The sequence below is a fragment of the Ciconia boyciana genome, chromosome 12, assembly GCF_034638445.1.
Source record: "Ciconia boyciana chromosome 12, ASM3463844v1, whole genome shotgun sequence".
In the NCBI taxonomy this organism is placed as follows: domain Eukaryota; kingdom Metazoa; phylum Chordata; class Aves; order Ciconiiformes; family Ciconiidae; genus Ciconia; species Ciconia boyciana.
The window spans coordinates 5,382,340-5,409,817 of NC_132945.1; the positions used below are offsets into that span (position 1 = coordinate 5,382,340).

Below are 27,478 nucleotides of genomic sequence, written 5' to 3' on the forward strand. Positions count from 1 at the left end.
CCAGAGGACTTGAATTAATAGAGGCCTATTAGTCTGGTGGTGATGAAAAGCCCAAAGAAAGATCTGCTTATTTAGTCTGAGCTGCTGTACAGTAATATACTGTGCACTATACACTGTGCAGCTGTTTAAATCTATATGGTGAATTCAAGCAAGTGCAGAAGGAATAAAACTGGAAGAATACTGAGAAACAGTTACTGAGATTGCAGTACTGGAGCATGAATGGCTGTATTTTTTATCTGGGAGAATTAGAAGAATCTTTGTTGTTCACTGCATGTTCTTCTCTTTATATTATTTCTAAGTTTTCAATCCTGTGGAATCACTGTAAACATTTCTTTAGGAATGACAAAAAACAATAAATGAGGAGGAAAGAAATATCTCTAAAATTTTCTTTTTTTTGTTTAGACAAATTCTAAAACCTGTATTTTGTTTTTAAATTATTGTAATTATTGATATTTATTTATTTCTGATAGTAATGACTCTCACCATAGCAGATATTCTCCCTGACTTAAATAATACTGGAGTAAAATAAGACATTTGGAAACGAAAGTTATTTGATGTTTAGAATTTATATTGTAGAGAATTGAAAAGTTCTCGTCAGGATTGATTGCTGAAGGTGATGTACAAACAAAAACACACGATTCTGGCCTGAAGAATGTAGGAATATAAAGTGAGTGCAATGAATAACTTTATTCCTGAATAACAGGTATGAAGTAAAAATAGATACGTGCTTTCTGTGCTTTTTCTGGTCCTGACATGAGACAAATAACTGTGGGTTTCATAATGCTGTATTATTACATCCTTAGCAATTTGGAAAGGAAAAAAAACTAACAGAAAAAAAATAGTCTAGAAGATATTACATTTTAGTGCAAAATTTGCCCTTTCTACCTATAGATATCTCCAAGCCCAAAGAAAATGTTGGCAAAACAGGATTTTGATTTTACTGGCTACTTTCACATTGGCAATGCACAAGTCAGAAATTGCCTGAAACCTACCCAATAAAATCACAGAAATTCTTAGAAAATGTGTGAATTTAAGTTCTACCTTGTAGTACCAGTGTTTCAGCATAGGAAGTATTTTTCACAGAATCACAGAATCGTATACGTTGGAAAAGACCTGTAAGATCATCAAGTCCAACTGTAAACCTAACACTACTAAGACTACCACTACACCATGTCCCTAAGCACCTCATCCAAACGTCTTCTAAATACTTCCAGGGGTGCCGACTCAACCACGTCACTGGGCAGCCTGTTCCAATGCTTGATAACCCTTCCAGTGAAGTAAAATTTCCTAATATCCAGTCTAAACCTCCCCTGGCACAACTTGAGGCCATTTCCTCTCGTCCTATCACTTGTTACCTGGGAGAAGAAAAGGATTCCTTTGATAGTAGTGCCTGGTAGTTCCTGGTAGTTCCCAGGATACCTTTGTCGATAAAGGATGAGGCACTTGCAGTGCGTTCATTTTTATGCAAAGTGATCCTATTTTTTGACATGTACTGATAATTTGAACTAATGCCTTGTGAAAGGGCATTTTCTTTTATGAACTTGTTATCCGCTTTCACTAATAAATGCCTTTTAGTGATACTGCAGACCTTTTTATCATTACCTACACAGTATGTTCTGAATCAGTGCACAGGCTGCTGCAGCAAACCACTGTTAAAAGTTTTTTATTTCAATACCCCTCAAAAATAATTTATTTAATCATTTCCAAGTTATGGTAGAAGCTTAAAAGAATAATAGAAAAATAAGGATCTTAAGAGTTTTGGATTTTTTCTTAAACATGCCATTCGATATTGAAAATGCTAACTCTTAAATCTGTAAGTTAGATTTTTCTTCATACAAATGCATTTGTTACTTTGATATATCAAAGGGGTTGCTCTGATTTATAAGTGCTAAGCACACAAACCAGACATAAGGCAGGGTGAGTGTACCTGTGTGAATACGGAAATGTTTATGGAAAAGAGAGCGTGAAGTATTTTGCCATCAATTTCAGTTGCTAGCTGACTGATAAACTACTTTTTTTGATTTAATTTTTACAAATTCAAGCTAGTTTTCATTAAACACCATGCTTCTGATATCACATACTGTTCATAAATTTCAAAGGCACAGAGATTCAAATATTTTGCTACTTTTCTATTCTTTGTGCTGTATTCGGCCTTGATGTATTTTTGAAATTGTTTAGCAAAATATTTTACATGCAGTTGTTATCAACTGCTTTCCATTCAGACAAACTACAGACTCTGTACAGAAGAGAACTTCCTGTGGATGTTGTCTATCTAGACTTCAGTAAAGCCTTTGACACGGTTTCCCACAGCATTCTCCTGGAGAAACTGGCTGCTCATGGCTTGGACGGGTGTACTCTTCACTGGGTAAAGAACTGGCTGGATGGCCGGGCCCAAAGAGTGGTGGGGAATGGAGTTTACTCCAGTTGGCGGCCGGTCACAAGCGGTGTTCCCCAGGGCTCTGTGTTGGGGCCAGTTCTGTTTAATATCTTTATCAATGATCTGGACGAAGGGATCGAGTGCACCCTCAGTCAGTTTGCAGATGACACCAAGTTGTGCAGGAGTGTTGATCTGCTTGAGGGGAGGAAGGCTCTGCAGAGGGGCCTGGACAGGCTGGATTGATGGGCCGAGGTCAATTGTATGAGGTTCAACAAGGCCAAGTGCTGGGTCCTGCACTTGGGCCACAGCAACCCCATGCAACACTACAGGCTTGGGGAAGAGTGGCTGGAAAGCTGCCAGGCAGAAAAGGACCTGGGGGTGTTGGTTGACAGCCGCCTGAATATGAGCCAGCAGTGTGCCCAGGTGGCCAAGAAAGCCAACAGCATCCTGGCTTGTATCAGAAATAGCGTGGCCAGCAGGACTAGGGAAGTGATCGTGCCCCTGTACTCGGCACTGGTGAGGCCGCACCTTGAATACTGTGTTCACTTTTGGGCCCCCCACTACAAGAGAGACATTGAGGGGCTGGAGCGTGTCCAGAGAAGGGCAACGAAGCTGGGGAAGGGTCTGGAGCTGAGTCTGATGAGGAGCAGCTGATGGAACTGGGGTTGTTTAGCCTGGAGAAAAGGAGGCTGAGGGGAAACCTTATTGCTCTCTACAACTACCTGAAAGGAGGTTGTAGAGAGGTGGGGTCGGTCTCTTCTCCCAGGTAACAAGTGATGGGACAAGAGGAAATGGCCTCAAGTTGCACCAGGGGAGGTTTAGACTGGATATTAGGAAATTTTACTTCACTGAAAGCGTTATCAAGCATTGGAACAGGCTGCCCAGGGAAGTGGTTGAGTATTAATACCCTGGAGGTATTTAAAAGCCGTTTGGATGAGGTGCTTAGGGACGTGGTGTAGTGGTGGTCTTGGTAGTGTTAGGTTTACGGTTGGACTCGATGATCTTACAGGTCTTTTCCAACCTATACGATTCTGTGATTCTGTGATTCCTGATATATAAAAAGCCATATAGTTCTTTCCAGAATTCAGATTCCTAGTGTAGCTTCTTTGACATTATTGTTCAGATGCAACTGGATATTGTAGATGACAGTAACACCTAGGGGCACTTTTGTCTGTTACTCTTATGTGACACGTTAGTATACCTGATTACATTAATTCTGAATTGCCCTGGCGCTGGACATCCAGAAGTGTTGTCAAGAATTCTAGGTACTTGTTGGCAGAGTAAGAGAGTTTGATCATTACAAACATCTTTATTTTTACCTTTTCAATTAATGCCTAATGCCTCCTGCTTGCATTTTCTTGACTTCCTAATTACCTTTAGTTTTGTTTCACCTATAAATGAGGGATTGAGCCATTACATTTACAGCAAAAAAGCACTCCAGATTAAAAAGGAAAGAAGAAGAGAGAAAATGTAATTGGTATAAAAGTTCTATAAGTGAAGTTTCTTACTATTTTTCTTTAAATAATGAATTATTCAGTATTTTGGTGTTAATAATTTAACAGAACCCAAAGTAAGATATCAGCAGGACGTATGTGGGATGGGTGGTAGTTCAAGTTTGATCTAAAAGGCTTGCCTTTGTATTGAAGTTGGGTTGAAGCTTTGATCTATTTATAATGAGTATTCTAAGGGTTTACTAATTATTTTAAACCTGAAGAGAATCTCATAGTCCATTTTTCAGTTGGAAAGGAACCAAAAATAAACCTTGCTGGAAGGTAACAGCAGAAAGTCATAAAGTTCAGGCTTGTTTTTTAAAGTTAAAGCACGACCGCCTACTGGCTATAATTTCTGATAAGTTTTGGGGGGAAATGTATTTTCTGTCTCCTTTTTTCATTCTGTAGCATAAGGAAATTTTCTGAGGTACTTCTAACTTCTGACTAGAGATATGACATCCTTTATATATTCCATCCATTTAAAAAGTTTGTGGCCATAAAGTTGAAATGCAGAAAATTTTGTTTTGTTTTCTTTGGAATGATATTTAGACAAAATGTGTATCAATTTCAGTTACCTACCACATTTAATCTATTAACAAACTAAATTAACTAACATACTTGTTTATGAGAAATTGTGGGATGGTAATCCATTTATCAAGGGAAACTATATAAAATATCCATGACTCTACACAAATAGAACTTTAAAAATAAATCTGAATTTATCACTGCTTAGAACATTGCTCATGCTTTGAGAGGTTTTTTTGGAAACCAGATACTTGTGCCTGATCCCTATTTAATTCCATCTTTAAAGGCAATATACTTATTCCACTTTGTTACAGTTTCTTTGTGCAATGATTTTGTCATTCCTCAATGGAAAAACTTTCTTCAAGTTTTTCAGGTACACAGAACACAAATATAATTTCCTAAGATGATCATTAAGGAACAGCAGTGACAGTAATCAGGTGGACATAACAGAATCCTCTAGCTGTATGTCTACAAGCACTGCAGCATGTAAGCTGCACAGCAGTAACAGCTGGAAATTTTCATATGAACCCTCATATAAATATTCCTCAAAGCACTAGTAACAAGGCTAGGGAATTGATATATATTTGCATCACAGAAAGCAGAAATCCATATAAAAAGAGTTCTGTAGATTCTGGCTTTGAATCAGTCATTTTTCATTCTGGAAGATGTGGAAAGTCCTTGTTTTATGCAGACATTAACTTACTTGATGGTGAGAACGAATACTTTCTCTCACAGAAAACACACTGCCATAACAAATACTGAAGCATTGTTCCTGAACATAAAATGGTGTGCTTCACTACGGTATTAAGTGCCATTTGCATCATGTGAGAAATACTTTTTTTTCCCATTTGCTAGGATATTTTCCAGTTTTCAAGGGGTGCTGAATAGTTTGATGAATCTAGAATACATACAGAATACTTTCTTTTTTTCCCTTGACTCAGTATTTGGGATTAAAGGTGAACCTCTTTTCATGGTTCAAATCATTTTCATTAGCAGAAAGGAGAAACATGCCCAATAAGCCTGGTACTACGAAGAATTATTTAAAATAGTTCTGAGGAGCAATTTTTGCCTTTTCAATTATGCAAAGTGCTCATCAAGTTTTTGTCTTTGGTAATCTTTGGCTGATATTAAAAAACCGACACAGACTTCTTGACCTGACACAAATGTAATAGCTGTGAAGGATTTTTTTTATACCTTTACCCTGGCACAAGATTAAAGAAATGAAAGTACTGCATTCCACAAATCAAGCTCATACTTATACCTGTATCTTATCCTTGCGATTGAATTTTTATAGAACCATAGAATAATTCACATAGGAAGGAACCTTGGGAGTTTCTAGTACAATCTCCTCCTGCTCAGAGCAATGACAGCACTGAATTCAGACCTGGTTGCTTTAGGCTTTGTCCAGTCAGGTCTTAACCTGCACAGAAAGAGATTTCATAACCTCTCTGGGCAACCTGCTCCAATGCTTAATTATCCCAAGTGATTTTTTTTTTTGCTCTAATATCCAGTCCGGACATTCCCCATTTCAGTTTATGAGCCTGTCTCTTGTTCTCTCACTGTGTACCTTGGTAAAGGGCCTGTCTTTGTCCTCCTGGGATTTTTTCCATGCTGGTAGTTCCTTTCCTCCTTCAACCTTGTGTCTTTAGGCACAAAGGCCTTTTCCCTAAAGACACAGGCAGAGAGGAAAAGTTTCTATTGCCTGTCTTCACCTTCATGTCCTGCGTGTGTCCTTTTTGTACTGGAGCGCAGTCGAGTTCCCTGTGAAACCAAGCAGGTCTCCTGGTATGTCTGCCTATTTTCCTGGGTTATCAGAATGGAGTGTTCTGCTTGCAGAAGGTTGCCCTCAAAGGTCTGCCAGCTCTCTTAAGCTTCTTTTCCTTTCAGAGCTGCCTCACACAGGATCTCACCCACCCAAAAGAAATCCCTGCCTAAACTGAAGTCTGTCCTCTTAAAGTCCTGGGTCTGTACTGTGCTACTTGCCTTCCTTTCAGATCTTCCAGGATCTTGATTGATTATCGCTTCTAGACTGCTATAACACATCAAATAATATACAGCAATCTCTTAATTAGCATACATACTTGTGTAACTAGACACATTTTACCAAATTCAGTGAGGTGAGCTATTTTCTGGTAATTAATTACTGACTGATCATTTAAGAATTTGTCACTGGGACCTAGATGGAATAGATAATGAGACTGCTTGTTACAAATTCAAACGGATCTAGATCCAAGTGGAAAGTATACAAAAAATAATATTAGAATTAGACCTAACCGATCACGTAATTAGCTGCACCAAGTAAAAAGCTGATAACAAAAAATATCTTTAACTGTTCACTCACAGGATTGCACTTCCAAGGTGCTGTATTTTAAAGCCACATAACACATATACTGAGTCCATGACTAGTCACTACAGCAAGTAGTTACTCATTGTCACCAAATTTAGCATTCAGGAGACAACATTTGTAATGCCATAATATTAGAGATAATTTATGCCTTTTATACAACAGAATTTTTGCTATGCAAATATTTTGGACTGATATAAGATCAGAAATACCCTAACAGTGAATCTCTCACAATGTCAAAATTAACATTGACTCCAGTCAAACTAGGGCAATGGAAGTCTTGTCCAAGTCAATGGAAGGTCAATACAAATCAAAATAACATAGTACATGGCTGTACTGTTCTTTAAAATTAATTATATCTCTATGCCATTGGCTTTATTGGGATTACACTGAGGTAGGCTTTGGTTTGGTTTATTTAAAATATTTTCCTATTAAAAATAGGAAGAAGAGGGATCCTATTTTTCTCTAACCGAAAAAATGTTTATTGTCTTTAATTCAGTTTTTCCATCCTTTGTTTTACTAAAGTCAGTGGAAGAGGAGATTTTTAAAGCTCATAGTATCCTGTCTGAATGACATGCAGCCAGAAACGATATGTGATAAACCACAGTGCTGAGTAGTCATAGTTTACTGTGTAAAAAGCATACTTAATTCAATTTTATTGTGATTAACTCTAGAACTGACTGATGAATCCAGACATGCTGTAGTAATCTACTATCTGAGTAATATACAATAAAACTGAGTTTTTTCTTCTCTGCTCCTTATTTTGCCAACATAGTTGACACCTAGAAATGGACACATGGCTTGTAGCTTTTACACATTTTCCTTGGGGTTGTGGTAATTTGAGTCTGAACAACGATTGAATACATAGTATACAGAAGAAATCAGTAGCTAGGACCTATGCAAAAGCTTTATTCAAAACATATTTAGCTATTCTAAATGTTTGAATGTGATCTTTTAAGCCACATCTGTATCTGTTATCATATGGTGTGTTCTAGTACAACAGCAATTTTCCATAGTAATATATGAAAAATATTTCCATGTTTATTATTTGTTATATGTCTCATCTATATTTATTATATTTATATATATACAAGAACACATTCATTCACATTTAAAAAAAAATTACATTTTTCCACCATGGCTTAAGTATGTACTGGTAATACAGAATACATTCAGACAGCTTTTTTTTGTTGATGAACACAAGATTTCATGCATTCATTTAGTGAGCACAGGTATATTCTGCTTATAAGAAGAAAACCTTTTAAGCCTTTTAAAAGCAGGAAATTCAGAAAGAACTGAGGTTTATTTCTCATTATTTAACATAAATAAAAATACTTATGTGTAACAACAAAATGAAAAAAAAAAAGAAAAGAGAGATGCTTACATACCAGCGAGGACTGAAAGTGTAAGCAACGTATACAAATAACTTTCAAGAACCCAGGCTACCTTCTCTCAGTATTTACCAAGTTTAAGTTCCCCAAAGACTGGCATAATTAGTTTTCTCCCTTACAAGTAATTACGAGTACCTGTAATTTTAAAAAAATATTTGTGTCTGAGATATGATCCCTTGGGTATTTTTCTTTTAGAACCTTCCTCATTTGCTCTTAGAAGTTCTTTTCCACTAACTTCTACTCTTGGGATACTTTAAATGGAATGAAATGTTCCTCTTCAATTACTTTTAAAACCAGATGAGACCTGAAACAACACTGACAATGTTTTTCTTCCCCATGATCACTGTGGAGTAAATGTCATAGGTTCGGGATAGCTGATTACTACCCGATGCGACAGGAAAATAAGTGAGGCCTATATAGGGTATAGTCAGACCAAGAGCAGCCTTGAAAGGGTTTCATATGGTTCACATTTAGAGTCCTCTGAAAATTTCATAGCAGATGGCAACATGTATGGGTCCGTATTAATTGCTCTACATAGCTCACACCATGACAGCCACATATTTTAAAATAATTATAATGTAACCAGAAATGTCGCAAGACGGCTGCATAGAAGCTGCCTTGTTGCGGACCCTTGGATCAGACCCTTGTGATACAGGGTATCTAACTGATGTCTTGATGTCCTGCTATGGGAACAGGACGGTGGTTCCTTTCGGAACTCTGTCCTGGGGGCAGTTCTTAGTAGCTGTTCAGTGACAGACATAGGGATTTTACAAATAGCTCGATCTTAAGGAAGATTTTTATTAAGGGATGGTAAGTCAGCACTTCATATTTTCTCACTGTTCTGTTCCACCCTTTCTCAAAATAGACTGTGTATTGCTCTTTGGGAATTATGCAATACCACAAACCAGAAGATACTTTAGAGACTGAAAACCCCAGCATTATGTTCCTCTACTCTTCCTTCTGCTTGGATGTATAGCAGGTCAAACTCTACAGAAATAGATCTTCCATACCTGAATGTTGGCAATAGCTTTAAGCCAAAAGATTTCCTCAGAAAGAATTATTTAATAGTAATTTTGCTTAATGCAAGAAGCTGACAGGATAAGCCATGAAGTCTACAAAGAATTGTCCATTAATTTGACAAACCTAAACCACTGACTATCTGAGAAAAGAATTTGATTCAGTTTTTATTCTAAAACTGTATTGATCTTAGAATGATCTTAGCTTCATTTCAGTACAGTAGACCAGTGATTAAATTTTCTGTGTTTTCATAAGATATTTTGCAATGTCTCTGTGCACTGAATCACCAATATGATCTGATGGAACTACTTCGTCATAGAAACAAATTCTCAGTGATGGTTAAAAATCACTGAACGTGATTTGGTTTAAAAAGCACTTTGGTTTAAAGGTTGTCAGATACAGTACATACCCCTAAATTCACATGAGGGTTAGTAAGTGTCCTTAGAGGACAGAGATGTGTGGCCTTAAGACTTTAAGCCTGCGGGTAACATATAAAGCACAGGACCTGTAAAGTCTTCCCAGGTTCTGGACAAAATGTCCATCATAGGAATTTTCTCAGTTTGCGCTGATAACGAATTCAGACCTTTCCACTTTTGTGTCCTCCTTTCATACAAAGGAATGCCAATTGCACAAGCTTAAAGGAGACACATGCTGGCCCGATTGTCAGTCAGGCTGACTGGGAGACCAGGAGTCAACAGCTCCTGTTCCACAGCTGAGAAAAAGCCTAACTGGCTCCAATTTTAATTTTCATCCCTCCTTTAATCCCTGTAAAAGACAAAGGAGACACTATGTTCTTGGAGGGCAAAAACATCCACTGTTTTTAAGCTATAGCAGTTTCAGAATTTCTCTGCCTTCTATAACACATTAATACCAAACTAAGAAAAGGTTCATTAATACCAAACCAAGAAGTACAGTATGCTTCAGAATGCCCTTCCTCTACCCTGTCATGCAAATACTTTACAAGAACAGGAATGGTATAAAGCTATTTATATCAGCCCTATGCTTGGCTCAGAAATGACCTACAGAAAAAGGTCTTTTCAAGGAGCAGTGCCCATTCCCTTTAAGGCCCCTTAAAGTTTTCAGGGAATCCGCTCCACCTGGTTACATTTAACCTTGTTCAAAAGACTGCATTCAAACAAAGGGGAACTAATCTAGATTTCTCAACAAGAATAAAACTGAAAACAACCACGGGCTTTTCAAAATTGCAGTGGTCTTGGCTGGATATGCTCACCTTGTAACTGTATTTTCCCAAGAGCCTTTCTCCCAAAGAAGACGTTGGCATGCTATTGTAATGTCAAATCTGACTCACTGTTACAGCTGCTATTAAAAGTTAGCAGCTGTAATTAGGGGAGAATTTTGAAGCTGCAGTGTTGTATTGTCAGTTGTAACAGCTTTTAATTATCTTATATTTTTCTTTAAAGTGATCAGCTTTGCAGAAGTTGAATGTGCTTTTATCATTTTTACTCTGGAAATGAGCTGACACGTTTAATATAATTTAGATAGAAATACTGTTACTGCAGAAAACAATTGGAATCTGTGAACTTTTTAAAGGATTTTGAACACAGGAGACAGCCATAGTGCTTAGAGGGATTTTGCCATCATCCAATTAAAATAGTCCTCCATTCTCTCTAATACCATTCTATCTGGTCTTACAATGCATAAGACTAATTACATTAGCCCACAGAGGCTTGCATGGCTAATACTATTGGCCATTTCCTCAAATAGAAGAATTATAAATGATTAACTACTTTGCAAATAATACCAGTGTTTCTACTGCAGGACTAGATTTGATACATAGATACACTGTCATTTTTACACTCCGCTTGCAGCAGTGTATGGTACTCAAGCTTAGAATAGATGCCACTGTTGAAATTGCAACGGCCAATTCCATTGTCCCTCCAGCCTACTTTAGTCTGTCAGGAAACCAAAACCTTTTGTTGCTATTTCTAATCTGGTCTTATGCTGAGGATAGAAAGAGTAAAGACAGAGCCTTATAGATTAGCCTTATAATAGGACAAGCCTTGTTATGCATGACTTCACTCCCTTGAAGTCCCTTTACTTGTATCAGAAAAAAAATTTAGTTTTCCAGGGAAGGACCCTGGTTCTTAAGGACCTGAAAGAATGCTGTTGGTGTAGAATCTACTTGTGAAAGAGAGTCTGGGCTAGCAGACTATCCTGTGGCATGCAGCAGTCTAGAAGGCGAGATACAGCTAAAGAAATACTCTACAGTATTGTGATTTTTGGCAGGCAGCGTCCTTGTCAATATGCATGAGCACTCAGATGAATGAGAGAACCTGTCACCCAAGGGATGTTACACATTGATGACAACAACCAGTCACAGGTCCTCTACTCTAACATGTAGTTAGATTAAGTTCTTTTACAGTTGTCACTGAAAGAAGGAAAACTGCTAGGCAGCAAAGGGCAAGCAGCATTGGTAGTGTAGCGATTATTGATGTTTTCACTTTTTGGATCCTGCTTCATAATTGATTCCTCAAGACTGGAAAAAGTGAAAATTCTGTCAGCTTCAGGAGCCCCAGCAAACCTGAAAATTAATCCTTCTATTATGATACTGTCCACTGTATCCCCATTAGAGATCAAATTAGCCCATGATTCTTAGTTCTGGGAATACCATCTCACCCCGGCATGTTGGTATTAGATCGTATTGTTTTGATAAATTTTAATTTCATATATTATAACATTCACATCCAACTAAAAATCCATCATGGGATCAGTTCATGGTCATGTCATGATCTGGTTCATGTACTCTGTTTTTAATTATCCCAAGCATTACTGGCTCTATCCTACAGTCCCCAAATTCTTTGGGGCAAGAGATAAATAATGGTTCAATTTTGGTTTTTTGCTGTTACTAATGTCTGAGTAGGGATGATGCCTTTCAAATCACAAAAGCAGAAGTAATCAATCAAGCAGCTATGGATGGGTGTCCTTTATCCTTCTCATACAAGACTAGTATATATCAAGAGATGGGTAATAAAAGTATGTTTCAGAAAGGATAATTCCTTCTCCCTGTGAAACTCCAAAAAGCTCACAAAATGCTACAGGGGAATTTTATTGTTTTGGATCTAAAGTTTAGATTTGAAATTTGGCAAATGCGAGCTTTCACTTACCACAGAAGGAAAGGTTCTTTTCTTTCAAACACATTCAGAATTTACTTCCTGTTCTAGGCAGGTTTAACACCTTGGCATGTTTTGGTGGGGGTTTTTTTGGTTTTTTGTTTGTTTGTTTGTTTTTTAAATATAAGTGTCCATCAAAGTAAATCTCATCAGTAGTAAATGCAGTGCAAACTAAATGGTGTTGGATAGTATTGGACAGTTATAAGGTCAGTCACCTACAAAATGTTCAGGATCTTGCGGCAAGGAAATCTCTAACTGTTCCCTTCAGGTAGATTTGTAAGTAGTGGGCATGTTCTTTTAAATTTTGCTTTAATGCTCAAAAGGAGTTTATTTCACTGAATGCTTTTAATTATTTCTTTTCCATATAAGCAGTGTATACATACACACATATATCTACACACATAAGTCCCAAGTAAGTTTATAAATTGAACCAGAAGATTCAGGGTATTATGCTTTCCAGAGTAAATAGGTTTTTGAAAAAATATTTCACTTGGACTTTAAAACCACTGGATGAGATATCCAGCACTGGATATACATTTTCTAGTGCTGTGGGAACCTAAGTGCCACTGAAGTTCAGAAGGACTAAAGCACTGGTTCTTACTAAACCATTTGTGATCTGAATTACTTTCATGGAGACATGTCAAATTAGAATATTGGAAGACTGGGCTATAGAATCTGAATAAGAAAATATTTTTGGTATCTTCTGATAACTTTGAACGTAGTCTTTCCACAGGCTTAAAATTTCACTATCCCAAGGAAAGCACTAAGGGTAATTTAAAATTGAGTAAAGAAAGAAGTAGTCTTTTTTACTTGGAGGGACTATTGGCAGCTGCTTGAGATTATTGAATTTTCATTCCAGAATACAGGAAAGCAGTATATCGCCAAGATGAAACAGAAAGCTTAAGAGTCACTGTATCTCTTGATGTTTATGGAAACTTTGCCAACAATCTTAAAAGAAGCTGAATTGGACTCTAAAATACCGACACAAATGAAATTAGGAGGAAATCCCCCTTGCAACGGTAATACCAGATGTGTCATTCACACTATTAAAATACTACATTATTCTTCATTTTATTAGATTAAATTAGAAATTACATGTGTCCAAGAATAATGGGAAATCTTACTTGTAGAAAAAGACTGGCATTTATTTTTTCAGCAACAGATTGAAATAATGGAAACCTTACAAGTAACTTGATTACTTACAAAATTCACTTTTAAAGAAAAGAATTTGGTCTTTCTTAACAAGAAAAAGGTGCGTATCTATTCCATATTTAGATTTTTTACAGGAAACTCTCACAATCCTACTCTAGGGTGCTGGTGGGGGGGGAACTTAATTCTCTATTATTTTTGCATAGTTGTAACATGGCAGCACGATTCTGATATCCAGTCGACTAAGTGTACTGTTACTTCTTGCAGAACACTTAAGGTCATTGTGGAGTACTTGTTATTGTTAGGCACTAGGTGGCCTGCTTGCTAAAACATAGTAATGAAGACTTACACGAAGACAATTTGCAAAAGCACCGAGTGAAAAATAAGTAAATAAAAAAGTATCTTTAATTTCTAACAGAGGATGATGCATTTAGCTATTCAATGCAAAGTAACATATGCATGGAAATCTGCAGATAGTGCAACCTACGTAAAACCAACTTACCACACAATTATTTTGTTCTTGTCTTGCAGACAATATTTAGTTCCTTTCTGTATGTTTGCTTAAGAAAGACCAGTAACTCATTCATACTTATAGTGAAAGCATTCTTCTCTGACTCTGCAATGTCTTAACTGTGATGGCATCACTGAAATATCTAGCTGTACATGCACCTTTTTTCCTTCCCGCTACCATAAAAGATCAAAGTTTCCCACCAGAAGACAGGCTATTAGCCTGTATATTCTCTAAATCGTAAGCTCTTAGTTCTCTTGAGGGAAGTTAAAAACTGGCAAGTAAAACATAGTAGTAGCATTTGTTTTATAAACCTAATGGGTTATTGTATTATGAACAGAAACATGAAAACAGTCAGTGTTATTTATTATTTCTAAGGAGCAAATGTTACAGCTAACTTTTTAGGAGTTAGTTGTTACACATACACTAAATCTGGTCTCAGATAGCAATGTATAGAAAACAATAATTAAGAATACTAAGCAAAGCAACACCTTGCTGGTTTTTTTGGTTTGGTTTTTAGTAACTGAAGGGTTTTAGTAACGGAAGGCTAGATGCAACCCCAGTCCTGTGCTAGAACAAACCATGATAAACTATATTTTTCAGCAACTTTGATGTTTTCATTTGGTGGTCTGTGACTCTTGTTACTGTCAGTAGAAGGAGATACGTGGTGACTTGAGGTGGTGTTCAGTTTAAGCTTTTGGACATTGATTTAAAAAAAAAAAGTATAGATTTTATTTATTTAAAATGTAATGAAATAATCATTTTAATAACAAGCCTTCATTAAAAATAGTTTCACTGTTCAATTGAATGGCTAAATAATTAATCACAGATTTATTTCAATATGATTATTCACCTTCTTAATTTCAGGTCAAATGCAAGACTAATGAGACGGCTGAAATTCTAATGGTTATTTTATCTGTCATTGATAGAATTCTAAAATATTAGCAGTCAAGGAGAGTGCAAAGCTTTTACTGTTCTGCAGAGACCATGTGAGAAATATATATCTGAACCAAGGAATGGAACATAATCTGCATTCCAGGCAACACTATTTTTGGTCATCAGCTTGGAAATTCATCTCGCAGATATTTTTCAACTGAATTCCCCCAATGCCTCTGTTATAAAACAAATAAATGAACAAACAACAGAAAGCCCCATTGCACTGATTTCTAATTGTATAAGAAAGGGCATTGTGCGGCTAGTGTAATTACTTGTTTCGTTTTCTCCTGAAATTGTATGAATTTAAACAATGGATTCAGATGACTGATCATATTTTTCTAGGACAGAAAAGATATTTCAACCTGATATTTGTGTGCTTTAATCTGAGTAAGAGTAGAACACATCAGCAAATATATGGCAGAATACAGTGTGTTCCATGAAAACATCTAATTATTTATTTTTTTCCTACAAGAAAACATTGCATCCCAATAGAAGAAGAACAACAAGAACTTGTATTTTTGTGATTTGATCAAAAAGTGTATGCCTCCACATTCCAGCCAAGTCTGAGCATGGATCTCTTGAATTGATTTTAAGGAAATCAGACTTGGCAGTATCCCTCAGGTTACAGAGAATGATTCTTCATTTAAAACAATGCAGCATCCATCCACACTGTGCACTAAGGAATAATATGCCTCCTCAAACTCTGTCAAAAAAAGAAAAAAACCTGTGATACGTGGGACACAATAAAAAAAAAAATCCCATCACTGATGCTGGTAGTAGCAGTAGTGAACGAAGTACTGATGATATACATGCTTCTACTGATGCATAGAGAAACATCACTGTGAGACATTAGACTGCCTCTAGGAATTCATCATCTCTGGATATCAGAAAATAGGTGTAATGTGCTGCGTCACATAAAATATAGTGGAATTTTATTAGGCAAATAGACCTGCAAACTTAAGACACCATATCACACTCTCTTTATATACTGGCATGTTTGAAAAAAATTCAAAATATCTCATAATACTTTGAAGTATACATGGGACTAACATCATTAAGTTCCAGGAAAGTATTCCAGTAATCATGTTAAACCGTCCGATATTTTGTTCCTAATGATTATGTTGTAATAGAAATTGTGGCTACTTTTCAATACCACAGTACTTTAATACTTCCAGTTCCTATACCAGAATAGAACATTTTCTTTGGGAAGTTTGCTCTAGTGCACTTAATAATGCAACACTGGAATTCTGATAGATTTTAGCAACAGAACACCAAGTTTTCTTTACTAAACACTCAGGGTTTGAATTTTTAAAGTTCTGAGCACCTATTTGACTGGAAATCATTAGGAGTTCTGACTGACAGTTACATTGTCAGACGTTAAAGATTTGAAATGTTATTATTTTCTCTATTCGTTTAATGACAAATCAGTATTTTTACTTCTTATACCAGTAATTGATGGAGCAGTTAATTATATGTTGCTTCACAAGATAGAAGAACAGCGATAGGATTATGTCTTTGTGTCACTTGTGTTACTCTTCCTCACGTCATTCAAAACAACTTCTGCACATAAAGAAAAACATCCATTTTCTTGGTAGGTCTTAGATTTGGAGGCATAATTAGCTGATGTAAAGAAACAGTCTGATGTGTTTTTATGACATTTCTATTACAACCCTAATACAAATGTCTAATTTCCAGAAATAACCAAAAAGCCTTTGGTCATTTCTAGTTGACTGAAACAGGCAGTCACCAAAATGTGAAGCATGATAAAACTTACAAATGATACAGTATTTAATACAATCCCATGTTATTCAAAGATTCTCTGTGTTGTGATTACTTCAGCTAACAGGCTGGTATGTGTTTTGTGGTATTTTTTGTGCTCTTTTCTATCTTTCTTACATTTAAATAATAAGCTGTTATCAAGTGGTGAAGTCACTCCATTTATATGCAAAATTAGGTTTTTTTCAGTTGGGTTTGTGGAGTAGGGACATGACTTCTAGACAAAACAGGAAGAAGAATACACATCTATTTGAAACTTTAATCTAATCATTGTTCACATTATTCCTTTAAGATTTTCCACATTTAATTCCTACTTTCAAAAACCAATACTCTATTTTCTTAAAAAATGTTCTGTGCAGTGTACCAGTAATGATAAAACACATCATGGGCCCATGATATTGTGTGAGAAAATGCGCTTCAATATGATTTTTAAAAGCTTCTTCATGAACATCAATGACCTACAGGACTCTGATATACATATGTACACTGTTCTCATGATCAGTGTAGTTATGACTTACCCCCTTCCCCTCCCCATTAAAAATGTTTTGAAGCTGTTCATCCTCTTGTACTATGTCAGAAGAAGGTGAATGGATGGGAAATAATATCCCAAACTTTTCTGTTGTACATTACAAGCCTGAGTCTATGCCACATCAGTTGTGTCTGGACATCACTGACAGTAGGCTGGCCACACTGAGTCATGGACATGCAGATTTCTAGCTAGAAATATTTTGTCCACATTACAAAAACTCTTTTATTTCATCCTAATTGTTGACAGGTTTCAGTGAGGAGGCAGTGAAGAAATTCAAACAACACGTTTTCCATTATTTGAGTACAAGTCTGTGAAGGAGCTATAGTACCTTTATAAAGTTTACGGACCTAGGCAAAACTTTAAAAATCAAGTTTTCTGAGATTCTGTTAAGGATCAGCTTTACCATGGCAGGCTTCAGTGAAGACCATAGCTTGTTTTGATCTGGCCTGACATTTGTAATAAAATCTAAAATTAAGTATTCAATGCTGACATATATCAGTCTATGCAAATATTTAAAAAAGTTCTGTTGTTGAGATATGTAGACTCTCTCACTTTACACTTAAGTTAAGGCATTCGATTTCCAGAGCTACAGTTCTGGAAAATTTTTTAAACCCTACAGAAGATGCCACTGATTTCAGTGGGCTTTGAATCAATTTAATAGAAAATTGTTGACCAGATCATCCACTTTTTAAACCATATTTACTATACAGGTAAAACAAAATTTGAAGTACAGAATCAGGCCCTGCACATCAAACTGCTGTAACACATTTTAAAGTATTCTTATAATTCTGCTTCATCCAATTCTGTGACTCTTCTTACTGAGTATTTTTTGTACAAGTAGTCCGACTGAATTTTGGTAGCTGCTTTCTCCCAGGTCTAAACAGCTATGCTCCATCATTTCCACTGGATAATTTAGTTTTCAATCCCCTTTCCAAAATCACTTTACTGTAGTGCTCCTGGCACAGAATTTCAGTGCTTTGAGAAGCAATCCATGTGTTTGCAATCTCTACAGCAGTTTGGGGATCTGTCAGCGTGAGAGGTGCTATGCACTAGGAAGTATTTTACCAGAACAGTTACATGGTTGCAGTGCCATTTTGGTTTTTTTATTTTGTTTTGTTTTTTGTTTTTTTTTTAAATAACAGAGAAAAATACTTTACATTTTTGTCTATATAAGCTATAGAATTAAAAAAGTATTTTTCTTATATATCAATAAGGCATGGTATTTTTTACTAGCAAGAGAAATTTCTTAAAAATTTACATGATTTCACCTTTCAATAGTTGGCATATCTTTAACAGTCATGTGTATGCTAATCTTGAGTTATTAAAAGCTCAGTCCATCAGTATATAAAGGATTAAGTTAAATTTTGTTGCAATTAATGCATAATTTGCTATACATATTTTGTTTGAAAGTTATATCAAATAATGTGAAAAAAATTGTAGAAAGCGCAGTATAAAATAATTATTATTATTACTACATTTCATTACTTGCACTGTATCAAAATACTGAAGCAAAGGTCACTTCAAGCTACAAATGTAGTAAGGAGAGAAATCGTCCTTAGGAGGACTGGAAGAACAGGTAATTAAAGACGGAGTTGTGCCACAAGGAAATAATCGAATTATATTACTGAATTTGACCGGATTTTAAAGATATATTTACTCTATATTATAATATCATAAGAGATAAATTCATGCCCTTAATAACATATGAATTAGTAAGGCTTGATCTTAATCCTTTTAACTATAACCAGGGGGGATCAAACTCAGATGCTTTTGGTCTCCCACTTAATAAATCACAAGAAATCTTTTATCAAACCGCTTTTCATTTTCTTTTACATATGTTTATTTCCTATAGTTAGCAGAGGAAAAAGGGTGGTTCACTTCTTCCTCAGAGAAATTTTTTCTAAAGGCACACTACGCTGCAGCTGCTATTGCTAACACCTTTTATGTATACAGCACCTTTACTTTGAGCGATCCCTGAAGTGCTTTATAGACTCTAAGTACAGGGATTTTTTTCCTCATACCACTGGAAGTCTGTACCAACAGCGTCGCCCTGAAGTGGCTCTGGGAAAGGGAGCACGGAATAGCCTCTCCACCTGAACATATGAAACACTAGCATTTATGTAGGCCAGCCTGTGGTAACTCGGGACAGAATTTGCAGAGAATTTGTAAGTGCTTATTCATGTAAAAGTTTACAAAAAAATTACAGCCTCTCTTTGCCCCAGTTTTCTTCATCTGCATGCCTAATGCAAAAACAATACACACACCTGTGCCAGAGGCTCTACCGAACAGGTTTACTATCTGACATTTATCTATGTTTGTTAGGCAATAGTACTTGACGGGGTACCTTGTCAGACGTCTCTCTTTCACCAGGCGGTGGGGAAAACCCCCGGGTGACAGGCGGCGGTGGGGCAGCCGCTGAGGATGGAACCGCCTGCTCCCGGGAAGCTTCGAGAAGGAGGCGGTGGGCGGGCGTCACGTGGTGCGGCGCTCTGGCTGAGGGGGGCGGGGCGCTGCGGGTGTCGCCATTACGGTGCTGTCCTCGGTCCCGCCTGGCTGGGTGCAACCATGAGGGTGTGAGAGGAGAGCTAGTAAACTGTGGCATTTCCCCCGGTCTTCCCGCGGTTTCTATCACAAGACCTTCCAAAACTAGAGGTGGTGGCTCTGTCTTTGTGTTCAGGTAGCAAAAAATAAAGGGTTTTCCTAGAAACTGCCGGAGGGTCTGTGGAGGGAGTGATAAGGCCTTAAGCTAGCTGGGGTCAGGGCAAGCCTGTCTGGGAGGAGGTGGCCTGCCAGGACAGCAAGTGGAGAGATGCTTACTTATAATCTTATATTTCTGTTTTGTGTCAGTCTGTGTTTTTTTTTCCATAAAAGGGCTATGGTTTTGCTTTATATTGTAATATAGCTTATCTTCAGGTGGTTTTGTTCTGTCAGTGGAAAAGCATTGTTCTCAAATCATGTTCTCTTAGGAGAGACTTACATTACATACTGCGATGTTTTATTCATATAGTGTGTTTAGATAGGGTCAGTTAGCTAAAAAATGTGATTGCTTCCCTGCTCTTTGGACCCATACAGGAATTATGAGAAAATTCCTTCCAACATATGCAACTAGTTCCATGTTCATGGTACTCTTAGAGATTCCAGAGTTGAGTTTCTGATTTGTAAGTACGTATTCTTATGTATTGTATCCATATGTTACGTGTAACAACTTTGGACAAACATGGTGATTAGGCTGTTAATTGGTGAGATAGATGCTAAGGTACAGAAAACAACTGTTATGATTGTATTTTATATTTTAAACTCTTGAGGAGTACCTTCTAGTTTGAATCTCATTTACATTTAAGCTATCTTTAAGAAGAACAAAAAATCCCATATGAAAATGAGTAGTTATGCTGCCACTGGATGAAAAACATACTGTTTCTTATCTAAAGACTTCCACAGAGACTATGCTACTGTTAAAATTTTATTTTTTGCTGTACTGTATAAACTTCTGCTTGAAGGAAATAGATTGAATAGGAAACACTTTGCTTCTGTGAAGTATTTGCAAGGATGAATGTCAAATTGCCTGAACTATTTTCTTCCCATTTTATGGAGGAATAAGAAAATAAGTTATTTGAAGCTTAGCAAGTTATTATTACAATGATAAGTAATTAAATACATTAGTTAAGGACCGTGTAAGTGTATGAATTTTCTAGGTTTTAACATGATCCTGCACGAGCCTTACAGCATCAGAAATAGAACACAGTGTCCGTTTCCAGACAACCTGATGGGAGGTCGAACTAAACAAATGCTAAAATATGTTTTATACGTGCTTTGTTGGTGTAATCTCCTGGTCCTGTTTTACGCAGGTGCACTAATAATTTGCTGAGCAGGAATTATGGTGAAAGTTCAGCTACTTTTTTCCTTTCAGACTTGGAGTACTGTAAGAACTTGTACAAAAATCTGTGAGAGTATATTCACAGGACACTCAGCCTTCCTGGGTATGTTATGCTGAGGCAGAGAGAAACTGAAGGAAATATAAAAGTTTAAGCGATTGAAAAATAAATGTATAGAAAAAGTAAGGTTCTAGTACCATTTAAAGTCTAATATATGCATCCTGACATCCAGGAGAACTGCTCCCCCCGCCCCCCCCTCAGGAGTTTGATGCAAGGAGTGCAGAATTCCAGATATCCTGGGTTTAACAAGAATTACAAAATATAAATAGAAGTTTGTTTTTTTTTAAACTCAAGATTTTTTTAAAAGAACAAATGGCAATATAAATAGTTTTTGTTGTTTTTTTCTATAAGTTTTGGGAACAGTGTTGTCACAAATGGATTTTTTGGTTAAATCAGAAGTGTAAATTAGTGTAGTTACATCATCTGTGTTTTGAACTGAAGGGGGGGATGGAAGAAGGCAGCTGATTTCTGCTACTCTAGAATGAAGAAGTGTTGTTATGTATATGACTGGACTCTAGGCAGAATTGTATTTAGTATAAGTAGGTAATAGACAATATAACGTTCAGCTGTGAGCAATATTCCTATCCTTATTCACAGATACTTGAATTGTTTAGTAGACACTGTAAAGTGTATTTTTCTGCTGTGCAATAATGAAAGTTATTAACTGGCAGTGAGGCAGTAAAGCAAAATGCATTATGTATGAAACAGGTGATCTTGACAATTGCCATTTCAAAGGATTTGACACAAGTGACTAAAATCAGACTTACTTTCATTTTTAAATGAATAAAAATGTGTTTTAAGTTGAAATACATCCAATGATCACATATGTGGTTTCACATAATTTCTTACTGTGATACCACATTCTCTTGCCAGTGGTTCATGGATGACTTTTCTTTTGTTTGCTTTAGCAGAGATTTAATTTTCATATTTGAGGCATGAACAGATTTTCAAGGAACAAAACTAGAGCAATTTTCACTTGATTTTTAAAATGTGTTCATGTGTACAAATACACAAATAAAACACTAAGAAAATGACATGAATCATACCATTAATAACTTGATTTTTTGTTTTGTTTTTGAAAGTCAATGATTGAATTTTAGTGAACATATATTTGAATTTGTAGAGCAATGTGTTAGCTTTGGAATTGTAACATTCAGCAGCTTTATAGAGGGTTTGTGCATTGGGTTTGTTTTGTGGTGTGTGTGTCCCCCCCCCCGCATTGGTTCAGGTATCCTAGTGTTTCTTTCTAAGAAAATGGGAATAGCCATGCTTATCAGGAAGTTCTTCATCTTTTCCCCAAGATTTCTGTTCTCAACCTTTAGCTTTCTGTGCAGTTCTGGTGCAAAACTGTTTCACTGCTAATAGCAGGGTTATTTCCTTGTGTTACAAGTATATAAATAAATTTGATACGGCATATTCTCACAGTCTTCTGAAATCAGTTACAGGATATTTTAAAAATATTTGCTGAGTGGTTGCTAGATGCATTTTCCCAAACATGGACTGTACTTACTATTTTAGTGAAAAAGAGACTTAAGCTTTACAGGGATTCATTTGAAACAATTAAAAGAAATTACTCTTTATGCCGTATATCAGTGTGATTGAGTTCAATTTGTCCATTCAGCATGCTCACTGCCTGTTGTGTATTTATAGTTCTGTTCACTGTTTCCAGCATCTTGATACAAGTTTTAATGAGCACTCTTCCAATTAGTTGCAGATTAATATCAGGAATATAGAGTTCTGTTTCACTAAGAGTTTATCAATTGCTTCTTTTACACACCTTGGCTGCTTCTTCACGTGGCTGCAAGAATTTGCCTTTTGGTCATTGTTTTTTAATTCCTTCAAGTGAAGAGTATTCCTTACCCCTGTGATGGAAAAGTAAAAAAAAAAAAACAGAACTAAAAATACTCTATTTCTAAAGCAGTGAAGACTCTGAATCAGGAGAGCATGCAACTGTAAGCAAGTTGTGGCTCACAATTCTTTTGTTGACTTAAATGGATGTGGGCTGATGTTTTCTTCTGGTGATAAGAATTTCCAGTTTCATTTTGTTCATCACTGGAAAAAAAATCAAATTAAAGAAACCTCATTGAAGTCAGTACCATCACGCTAATAAAAAATAGATCAAAGAATAAATCAGTCCCTTAGTGGATTTAGAGTAAAATCATATGAAGGAATGAATTTGGAAGCCTTGATAATATAACAAATTGTCTGTTTCTCTTTGAGGTAGGCCTTTTTCTTTGAATGTGATCATGAAATACACTACATAAGGAGTGGATCCTGTGGGTAAATATTGGTGGCTGCAAAATAATTTGTGTTTGAAACATTATAGAGTGGGAAAATGAGTTCAGGTTGTTTGTTATCATTTGTGCCTGGCTTAAAAAAATGAGGGGGATTTCTGTCAGGCAACAGCTTTGTAGTGCTTTTTATTGTCATTAAAAATGGTAAGAAATACCAATAAAGTCTCTGCCTTTTTAAAAAAAGTTAACCACCATTGAAACAAGCCAGTTCCTTAAATGAAACATGGTATGTGTGGTGACAAGGGATAGACGTTGCTGTGTTCAGCTATGTTAGTGACTTACAGCAAAAAAACCCCAACCAAAAAACAACAAAAAAAATCCCACAACCAAAACACCGAATGCTAAAAATCTGCAGTGCCAGAAAAGATCCTACCTAACAATCCAGCAGGATAAAGTTGAAATCCATATCAACGTGATTCAGAAATTCAAAACCTCTGGCATATAGCATAGAACTGCTTAATTATCAACGGACACTTCAAAGGGAGCCTTTGTGAACGGGAATAGTTGCAAATAGCGCACTCTTCAGTTAAATAACACTACAATCATGCTATTGACTGACAAATACAGCCCATGTCATGGAGATCTTTTGCTCTGAGAAACACTGTTTTAACACGGGGATTTAAGCACTGCTATTTAAGGAGTCCACAGTGGATTACCAGCAAATGAAAGGGATGTGGTATTGAAAAAGTGAGGTATACTAGCTAAGTATGTCCATGTAATTAAAATAGGTTCAGGAACATGAAGATAAGAATGGGAGTAATATTTTCAGTATTTCTTTTCTATTATGATTTCAATATTTGGATATTGATGTAGTTTTGGACTTCAATGTAATATTCCAAATTTTTTAAAATGGTCTAGAATACTTTTTTCTTAAAACTTGATATAGCAGTTACAAAATATTACCACAGGTTACTTATTCCTGCTCGAAGGCAAATCTGAACCCAGGTATCAAGAAATAGTGTTGCTTTTTCATCTGAAGCGGACACCTGGACTCTTTACTGCATTTACTACTTTTCTGTGACCCTCTTAAGAAAGAAATAGCAGTCGAGTCCTATAATAAGCTACAGGAATTTTGACTCGGGTGGGACCAGCTACAGCCTTGTGTATAAAGAACAGATTTATGTTCTACCTTCACATCGTACTCCATTAGGTAGTTAAATTTTTATATTCTGTCTACTTTTCAAGGTATGATTTGACAGCTGCTAAATGAAGATAATAATGAACAATGATAATATTTAAATTATGCCATTCATATTTAGTATAATGGACAAAAAAGCAGGTGTATTTAACTGCATAGATACTGAGATGAAAGAGAGCAAATCTCAAATTGTTTTTTTCCCCCTCCTACCCTCCATCATGTCCATCTGGGCCATTTGCCTCACTAGTTACAGAAGTCAGTAGTACAGACATCAATTCATTCTTTTGAAAGATGGGAAAATGGCGTGGCAAGTTTAATGTTACCTTCTGTTAATCAATTTATTTGTCTTAATTTTCTTTTTTACCACCTTAAAAGTGTTAATGAGTGCTGGAACTCATGAAAGGTCCTTTAGAGTTGGATACTTTTTTTTGCCTCTGTACTCCAGTCATCAAGAAAGCCTGTTTCCACACACTGTACTGTGACTGCCTTTCTGCCCAGTTCCTTTCTCTTTTCCTTTTTGTATTTTTATCTTGTCTGTCTGTCTTAGTTCATCTCTAACTTTTTCTACCATCTGTTACCATTCACATGTTCTCTTTTGACAATTTCTGTTAATGTCCTGTTTTGTCTGACTCTGCCATTTCCATTTGCAGTTTCTTTAGCCTTTCCTTTCACTTTTGGATTTGTAATTATATTGTTTTCCCATTTTGTGGTATGTATATTTATGATATGTAGACAAATATGAAAAACAAATATTGTATGTTGTCAGAAATACTCTGATTTTGTAAATGTCTTTCAGGATGATGCTTGGTTGCTAGAAAGTACCTCATGCTCTTTTTCTTTGCATTGCTGTTGCCATAGAATTCCTATCACTGCTATGGCACAAATGACAGGCAACGTACAGCTATGACTATTTAAATAGGTTGCTTTAAGAACAACACTTTCCCGATGGCATAAGAAGTTCCACTGTATATCTAAGCAGAAAACTTGAGTCATGTGGGTTTTTTTTCCCTGAAAAGTCTACAGCTCTAGAACAGTTTTTAAAGGTTCAAAACTGTTCCTAGAATTGCTTAGAAAGACAGGTAAAGACCATTTAAAAATAGCGTATTCTACAGAAGTTCAGTCATTGTTGGTTGCTTTTCTACTTCAAGATCAAACAAGTTTTCTGTTAAAAGTCATAATACTACCTATTACGTGTCTATACTGTTTAGGAGTTCAGGAAAATCTACGGCAGTAAAAGACATTACAAAAAGTCATGTTAGCATTTATCTAACATGGTTTATAACAATAGTGTTCTATTGTTTCTATGTTTTAATATAGAAATATATAATAAAGAAAATATATTTTCTTTAATATGACACAAAAATATTTTAATAGAATGGTTCAAACTTAATTTTAAAAAGTAAGTAAAAATATTCATAGTAATGTAATGCTAAGAAGTTCCACCCTGCAGTTTTCCTGACAAACCTCTTTGAGTCCTGCTGTTGTTATTTTATAATCCCTAGAAACTCCACTGCAGTTATAAGTGGGGTTATAGGAATTCTTATCAGTTATTTTTAATATAAGTTATCTATTGGTACTATCACAACTTTCAGAATTGATTTGGGAAGGTTTTTCATGACCTCTTTTAGACTGTTCGATTTTGTACTCATCCTCAAATTGCTTTGTAAAACTTGATATATAAAACACAAACTTTTGTTTTGAGTGTGACTAAAATTCCCTGTATCTTCAAAACTAGAGAGAGAGGAGTAGTGTAGCATTAATAACCTTGTTAATAATAAAAATATTTTTCTATAGTGTAAGATTATTTATTTGGAAGATGTATATACATGACTATACAATATTTTTATATTATTATAGTTTATAGGCAATCCTTACATCAATATTGTCACAGAAGAATTTGGGATAGGGACTGGAACTTGGTTGATATTTATGATTGGTTTGTTTTTATTTCTTCCCCTCAGAAATGAACTGTAAGTTTAAGTATTACTATGTAAACATCAGGATGTGAAGGTTTTTCCCTGTTTTGTTGTTTTTCAGTTTAACTTCTAGTAGAGAAGAAAAAGTGGCACAATAGTGCTTTCCAATATGCACGGAACATGCTACCATTCTGAAATTTTGTTTTGAGGGGAACATTTAAATATCAACTCTTCATTGTAACCCATACATTTTTATTGGTGTTTTGCATGGAAACAATATAAATATATTTATTTTAATAGTAGTGGATACAAAAATGTACTTTCCTGAAATAAGAGCTTTCTACAGGTTGAATATACGTGGGCAATTACTTTAGTGGGGTGACAATTGCTGGAGATGCATTTACAGAAATATAAGGCAGTTAATAAATAAAATCATAATAGTCAAACTAATATATTTGTACAATATCACCACAGTTCTTTCATTAAATTCATGCTGCTACCATAGTGTTACCATTAATGACAATCTGTACCTGTTGATGACTTCCTTATTTACATATTTAGAGTTTAATATTATAATGGATTTATAAATTGGCTGTTTATAGTACACTGTTTCATCACTCCTGAATGCCTGTTTAGTGTTGTATTGTGCTTTATACTGAATTACTAAAGTATTGCAAATAAGTCAGTGAATTACTAAAATACCGCAGGTAATGCAGTAACTATGCCACATAAACTGCATATCCAGTTCTTGCCCATGTCAGCAATCTCATTCAGGTTAATTGAATTACTCCAGTGAGCAATGCCTTTTTTCATAAGTAAAGACTTGCAGGATTGGATTTTTATTTCATGTTGCTCCTTTTGTATAATCATAAAGCCAGAAAATGCTTTACAGTTAAATCATGCTGACGTGGGAAGATACACCTTGCAGATCTAGTTGGAACGTTCTTTATCTGTTACTTACTCCCAATCAAAAGAAGGTTGCAGAGTTGAGATGGAATAGCAATATTAAATGTTCCTAATCTGTT

General features: G+C 35.9%; 1 protein-coding gene across 4 annotated transcripts in view; it reads left to right on the forward strand.

Moving 5' to 3' along the window:
- Positions 1-27,478, forward strand: part of PCDH11X (protocadherin 11 X-linked) — a 516,609-nt gene that overhangs the window by 23,736 nt on the left and 465,395 nt on the right. The gene's annotated exons all lie outside the window — the stretch shown is intronic.